This window comes from Nanorana parkeri, unplaced genomic scaffold (assembly GCF_000935625.1).
Source record: "Nanorana parkeri isolate BGI_ZX_2015 unplaced genomic scaffold, ASM93562v1 scaffold588, whole genome shotgun sequence".
NCBI classification, from domain to species: Eukaryota; Metazoa; Chordata; class Amphibia; order Anura; family Dicroglossidae; genus Nanorana; species Nanorana parkeri.
In genome coordinates, this window is record NW_017306856.1 from 524,190 (window position 1) to 531,777 (window position 7,588).

The following is a 7,588-nucleotide window of genomic DNA, read 5'->3' on the forward strand; positions in this document are numbered from 1 at the left end:
ATATTGGCTGGACGGTGGACAGAGGCTTCGTTCAGTGCCGGCAACACAGAGAGCATGCCAGTTCTCCGCACACCGCTGCCACCCTGTAAGTGGCAGTACAAAGTGGGGACCGGATCCCCAGCATGTGCACAATGGGCCCCTTCCCCCTTGGGGCCCATGTGCACTGCACGCACTGAACACCTTTTGGAAACACCCTTGGTTCTGACACAATCAGTGATGAAGGAGAAGGATCCGGATGGACTGGGTCTCGGGGGCTCAATGCCAGTGCAGTGCCAATCTGCAGCTCATGAACCCAGATACTTTCTTGCAAGTCATAGCCCTCTCCTCTTCTAGGACTATCTAATTGCTGTTTGTGCTGGCCCAGCTCTTCCACCTCTCCCCTTACCTCCCTGCATAGCTTTTTATGTAGCTGCCGGGGTGAGAAGCAAAGAAGAACACTATAGAGCAGGGGTAGCCAAACTTTAGCCCTCCAGCTGATTTGGGACTACAAGTCCCATAAGGCATTGCAAGACTCTGACAGACACAGGCAGGGCTCTCAGAGGCCAAGGCATGATGGAATTGGTAGTTTCACCACAACTGGAGGGCTTAAGTATGGCTACTGCTGCGATAGAGCGTCACTTGAGTGACAGCTCTGAGTCCGCTGGGGTTGGCGACATCCAAGGTAGCGGCACCCAGCATCAGTCTCGGATGTGTAGACAGAGGAGGATTTTCCAGGTAATCAGCATAAAATGTGTTAAATGCTCATAGAACCCTATGGGGGGGATTGTTGTTGAAACAAATGGCCTGTTGACGGGGTCCCTTTACCTGCTCTGCACAGCAGTGGCAGCCTGCTTTTTGGCTGGTTTTGTCTGATGGAGTTCCAAATCATTCAGTTGTGACTATTTTTTCAGCTCCAGGGTCACCTGACAGCTCAGCTTTCCTTTTTAGGGGAGACACCCCAGGAAGGGGTTCTCTTGCTTGGTGACCCCCGCTAACTGCTCCAGGGAGGCACATCGTGAAGAGCCACCAATTGGGGGTCACACACACAGACACTCACCTCTTCATACGCCGGTCCGTCTGCCCTCTTCTCCTTCTTCTGCCTGTCTGGACCTCCGGGCTCGGGTTCTTGTCCTTGTGTCCTCTGGAGTATTAATATCCTGCAAGGAAGACACAGCGTCACCGAGCTTCTAAGAAGCCACACGAGGAGATGTCCTTTCCTGAGGGGACAAATAGTCATGTGACCGCCGCCATCTAAACTGCCAAAACTGCCAAAATGTCGCCTCTAGGAACGGCAGTCCCTCCAAATCATCACCCCAAAGGACACCCTACTCTACGAGTAACCCCCCATGCCAGCACGGACATCAGTCTCTGTACAGAGGAGCTTACACTCTAATGCCCCCCCAGTCACACACTATTATTATACATATTTATAGCTCTGACATATACCGCAGCGCTGTACAGAGAAAGCATAGTCACACACTGTTATTATACATGTCTATATCTCTGACATAGTCCGTAGTGCTGTACACTGACTGCTTATAGCTGCACACAGCACTCCTCTATGTCTTGCTCTCTCGTATGTACAGCTGGGCCTCAACCCAACATTTTGAGTTGTCACCAGACAAGGAAGCAAGGGGAAATCTTCCAATGGGGACACCCGTTTGGGTCACAACTTTGTAAGAGGAGATTGTCCTTGCTTTTACATAGTTTATCTCTGACTTCCTGTTGTGCCTCCAGGACAGGAAGTGAAAATATATATTCTAATTATTATTATTATACAGGATTTATATAGCGCCAACAGTTTGTGCAGCGCTTTACAATATAAGGAAGACATTACAATCATAATATTACAGAAGACAGCCCAATAAATCTTATTGTGACTCACCGGCGTCCTGGTCACAATTCCCAATCCAGGGCCGGAGCAATGATTCTTATAAATGGCAAAAAATCTCCCCCACCGGGCCAAAATCTCCCCTTTACGGTGAAGCCAATTCTGGGCCTGGCCCCATACAAAACCTGCCACCCCTCCCCCAGCAGAGCCTCCGAGCCCAGGACCCCTAACGCCTCCACTGACCGACTACCCCCCCCTGTGTTCACTACCTCCACGTGTCCGTTCAGGGTGGTCTCCCACTCTATTCCTCTCTATGGGGGTCCGAGCTTTTCTTCCCAGCAGCGGTGGAGGTTATAAGACGGAAATTTGCAGAATTAGCTGGGGGGGGGGCAATCACAAGGATCCCCCATCCCCCAAATATTTCCCACCGGCTTAGTCCGGAGACTCTGGAACACGCATGTTGTCAGAGTCAGGTTACACGTGGTTAGTGTGTAAGTCAATCTGAGAGGATGAAGAGACAGGCAGGACCCGAGGAAGGAGACGCTCTCACCTGGACTGCAGCCGGCTCCTTCTTTATTCTGATGAGGGTGGTGAAGGAGCATGCTTTGTCCTGCAGTCACAGGAGGAGATGGCAAGCGGGTGAGGGCCCCCCCATCCTCAGCCCCCATCCTCATCCCCCATCCCCAGCCCCCATCCTCTCCTCCCTCCATCACAGACTGCTCTGAGTACCAGCCGCTCAGCATCCGCCCAGACTGCACTGCGGAGACTGCAAGCAGAACCACACACAGCCTGGCCCATCCCCCAAGACAATAACCCCCATCATCACTGATATCTCATCTACATTATAAGGAACATTCTAGTGATAACTAAAGATCTATATAGAGGGATCAGGACCTCCTTCCTCCTGCTGGGGACCCCTCTAGTGATAATAAAGATCTATATAGAGGAGTCAGGACCTCCTTCCTCTTGCTGGGGATCCCTCTAGTGATAATAAAGATCTATATAGAGGAGTCAGGACCTCCTTCCTCTTGCTGGGGATCCCTCTAGTGATAATAAAGATCTATATAGAGGAGTCAGGACCTCCTTCCTCTTGCTGGGGATCCCTCTAGTGATAATAAAGATCTATATAGAGGAGTCAGGACCTCCTTCCTCTTGCTGGGGATCCCTCTAGTGATAATAAAGATCTATATAGAGGAGTCAGGACCTCCTTCCTCTTGCTGGGGATCCCTCTAGTGATAATAAAGATCTATATAGAGGAGTCAGGACCTCCTTCCTCTTGCTGGGGATCCCTCTAGTGATAATAAAGATCTATATAGAGGAGTCAGGACCTCCTTCCTCTTGCTGGGGATCCCTCTAGTGATAATAAAGATCTATATAGAGGAGTCAGGACCTCCTTCCTCTTGCTGGGGATCCCTCTAGTGATAATAAAGATCTATATAGAGGAGTCAGGACCTCCTTCCTCTTGCTGGGGATCCCTCTAGTGATAATAAAGATCTATATAGAGGAGTCAGGACCTCCTTCCTCTTGCTGGGGATCCCTCTAGTGATAATAAAGATCTATATAGAGGAGTCAGGACCTCCTTCCTCTTGCTGGGGATCCCTCTAGTGATAATAAAGATCTATATAGAGGAGTCAGGACCTCCTTCCTCTTGCTGGGGATCCCTCTAGTGATAATAAAGATCTATATAGAGGAGTCAGGACCTCCTTCCTCTTGCTGGGGATCCCTCTAGTGATAATAAAGATCTATATAGAGGAGTCAGGACCTCCTTCCTCTTGCTGGGGATCCCTCTAGTGATAATAAAGATCTATATAGAGGAGTCAGGACCTCCTTCCTCTTGCTGGGGATCCCTCTAGTGATAATAAAGATCTATATAGAGGAGTCAGGACCTCCTTCCTCTTGCTGGGGATCCCTCTAGTGATAATAAAGATCTATATAGAGGAGTCAGGACCTCCTTCCTCTTGCTGGGGATCCCTCTAGTGATAATAAAGATCTATATAGAGGAGTCAGGACCTCCTTCCTCTTGCTGGGGATCCCTCTAGTGATAATAAAGATCTATATAGAGGAGTCAGGACCTCCTTCCTCTTGCTGGGGATCCCTCTAGTGATAATAAAGATCTATATAGAGGAATCAGGACCTCCTTCCTCCTGCTGGGATACCTAAAGTGATAATAAAGACCTATATAGAGGAGTCAGGACAGGAAGCAATAGCTTCTTTGGTATCTGCTGGGTTTTTTTGTTTAGTATTCTGACAGCTGCTGCCATCAGAATAATAAAAAAGAAAAAATCAGCATAGGAATGAAAGCTAGATTGCTATTGGCTATTTCAATTTACAATATCCAATATTACTACTGCCCACTACTGCTGTCAATCACTAGATGAGTACCTGATGGAGAACTTCAGGCCTGCCTCTGCTGATTGACAGCAGCAGTGGGCGGGTGCAATAGCTAGTCTGCTATTGGCTATTGCAAAGTGAAACAATCTAGCTATTCATTCCTATGCTGTTTTTTTGTTTGTTTGTTTTTCTCTGACTGACGGCGGCTCTGATGTAAAAAAAAAAAAACACAGATCGCAGGGAAAGGTTTACTTTGCTAGAGTAAACCTTTCCGGGAGAAAATGTTTATCTCCCGGGCGGCCGATATATAATAGCGGGAGACTCTCGGAGCGTCCGAGAGAGTTGGGATGTCTGCTACAGGTAGAGTTGTCACCTTTTCTTCCATCGAAACCCGAACACTCTAGCGACGCACGGAAATTTTTGGTGGGAGAATGAGTCGTGGCTTATTCATATGCAAATATCACAGCTGAGACTATTTTCAGTGGCGGGGCCAGTAGCCCCTATGTTAATTTTGGTTGCCCCCCGTCTGCCTGACGTCTTGTGTCCGGGTTTCAGCTGCTATGAAACCCGGACACAACATTCAAAACCCGGACTGTCTGGGTGAATCCTGGACAGGTGGCAACCCTAGCTACAGGGTTTTGGCTTTCAGAAAATATATGATGTTTTGGGGGTTTGAAGTCATTTTCAGGCCTAAATTGTGGATTATAACGTGTGTGCAATTTCATTAATGTAATAAAAATGAAAAAAAAAAAGAACGTCTTGGCAGTCAAAGGGTCCTTTATGGGGTTAAGATGACGGCACTCCAGCAGGAGAATGGACCAATGAGAGAGCTTTGATCTGACAGGCTGCCGATCATCCGGGCAGGAAACCTAAGAAATGAGTGGAAAGGTCATATCATATTTTATTATAAATCTTTCTTTTTACCTCCCGCGGAGGCGCTGCGTGTTCTGCTCCTGCCGCGTGATGTCAGGAAAAGGGACAATTAACGCCGACGGCAGACACACAAAATGCAGAGCTGAAAAAAATATAAAATAATTCAAGAGTTACAATGAAAATATAAAATTCCGGTTGTGTCCGGTGCTGTTGTTGGCTGTTGTTGGTTATTATTATGACTCCAGAGAGATCAAATACAGAGCTCTATAAATAGAGAGTCTCCATTTTGGGTGGTGTGACCTTTTTTTTAAAGCCAAAAAATAACAAGCAGAAAATAAAGAGCCCATTAAAAGAGCCCACCGCAGTACCTTTTTGTCCCACTAGATGTCCTCAGTCTGATGGTCAGCATTATTAAACCTGTGCCCAGGTCAACCTGAAACTGCCCCCAGACTGTGCAAGAGGGGAAGCAGCACAGTGATAAGCTCACATCTCTATCACTCTGCTCTCTCCTCCTATCAGCATGTTCCTTGTCAGCCAGGGCCGGTGCTAGGATTCTTGCCTACACAGGCAAGGTGCATTTTTGCTAAATTAGGACCCCACCTGGAGCTCCTCCCACTGGTCCAGCGCTGACTCGCCGCTGCTCTGCCACGCCGAAGGTAAGTGGAAAAAAAACAAAAACATAGCGCAAACATCGGGGCATTTTGACAAGTACAAGTACTTGCCAAAATGCCCTGTTTTTTCCGCCCTCACCCTGCAACGCCCTCAGGCGGCCGCCTGACTTGCCTTGCGGTAGCGCCGGGCCTGTTGTCAGCACATGCACTGGCATGCTCCTTGTGCACACTCCAGTCCTGCTGTACAGAGTCAAATTCAGAGTCAAACACAAGAGTACTTACACTAATTGTAATAAAACCTACAGTTAGTTATGTTTTAATTATTACAATGCTGAATTATCTGTGTTTTTTTTTATTTTATCTGCCTGGAGTTCAGCTTGAAGCCCTCAGGGAGGGGCAGCATTGGTGTCACATGCTGGTGACTGGCTCCTTGTGGCATCAGAATGGAATGTTTTCCATATATATATAGTGAAGGGGCTCCAATGCAGAGGTGGGATCTGATATACAATATCCCCCCCGATGGTCTGCTATCCAATGATATTGTATCTGTAATGGGAGCCCATCATTTGTCTGATCATTCTTTTACTGATTGGGCCACATCTGCACCCCCAGGGGGCAGTAATGAGCTCTTCTGCAGATGGAAGCTCTGGAATTAGTCTAATGAAGACGCCCCGTCTCCAAGATGATAGAAGTGAACGTACCAAATCCAGCGCTGGCAGAAGCATCAGGCCAGGTTCACACCTGGGTGATCCGTGACCCCGCGGCCCCAACGCCATGTTCCTCGATGTGCCCACCTCCACGCCAACCTTTGTCTATCATTTCTTTCATTATTTCTTATCACCATTTACTTTTTTTCTTTTTCTTTATTTTTTTCACTTAACTTTATTGGTATCACACAGGAGCTAACAAGCCCCTGTGTGATAGCATTTGGAGGTGACAGGTTCTCTATATTGAACGGACGATGCCAGGGACCCCGAAAACCACGTTTTGCGTAAAAATGCGCAAAAACAGAATGGAACCGAGATGCGTCCGGGCAGCGTATTTCTGCGTATTTTACACGCATACGCATGTTTGCGAGTATTAACGGGCGTACGTGCGTACAGTTCATTAAAATTTCCATTAGGAATGATGCATTCTGGGAATGCAAATAGTGCACCACGCATATACGCTCGTATATACGCGCATAGACGCAATATACAATTTTGCTTGCGTTGTGCGTGAATGAGGCCTTAGGGTAACCTGGCCTAATGGATGATAGCGTTTTGCAATATGATTTTCGACCCCTAGATGGCGGCGTTGTACAGGGTGAGAGACATGTAAGCCGATGTTCTATCGTATTCTCCAACTCGTCGATACCTCCAACTCCCGTCAGCCAAGAGAAGTATCAAGCTGTATGATCTGCGGCAGTGCGCCTGCGCGGGCACCCGATGCCACAAGCACCAACGGGAGTTGGAGAACTCGATGACGGTTCCAGTTGGCCACCTTGACAGAACACCGCCCATAAATTGGTTTTGTTTTGTTTCAGATTTTTTTATTTTTTTTCGCTTTTCAGGATTCGGGTCCAAAAGTCAATTAGTTTTGTTATTCGGAGTCGGATCTTTCCGAATTTTTTGTTTTCATTTTGGACGAGTTAGACGATAATTACTAACGAACGTTCGACTTTAAATCTAATTGGATGGAGTTCGGTTGTTTTTAAATGTGAAAAAAAAAAACCAGCGTGCGACCCCCCCAATTTATAACAGACCCTTTAGATCTAGTAGGAATTTGAGTCGGGACCCCATGCAAAAAAAAACAACAACAAAATGTGTGGAGTCCCCCCTAAAATTCCATACCAGACCCTTTATCTGAGCAGCAGCCTGGCATATCCTGCACCATACTAGGCCACATGCCCCCAACATGGGGTGGGTGCTTTGCCATGTCGATGAGGACAACAAGGGCCTACAACCCTGGCCCAGTGGTTGAA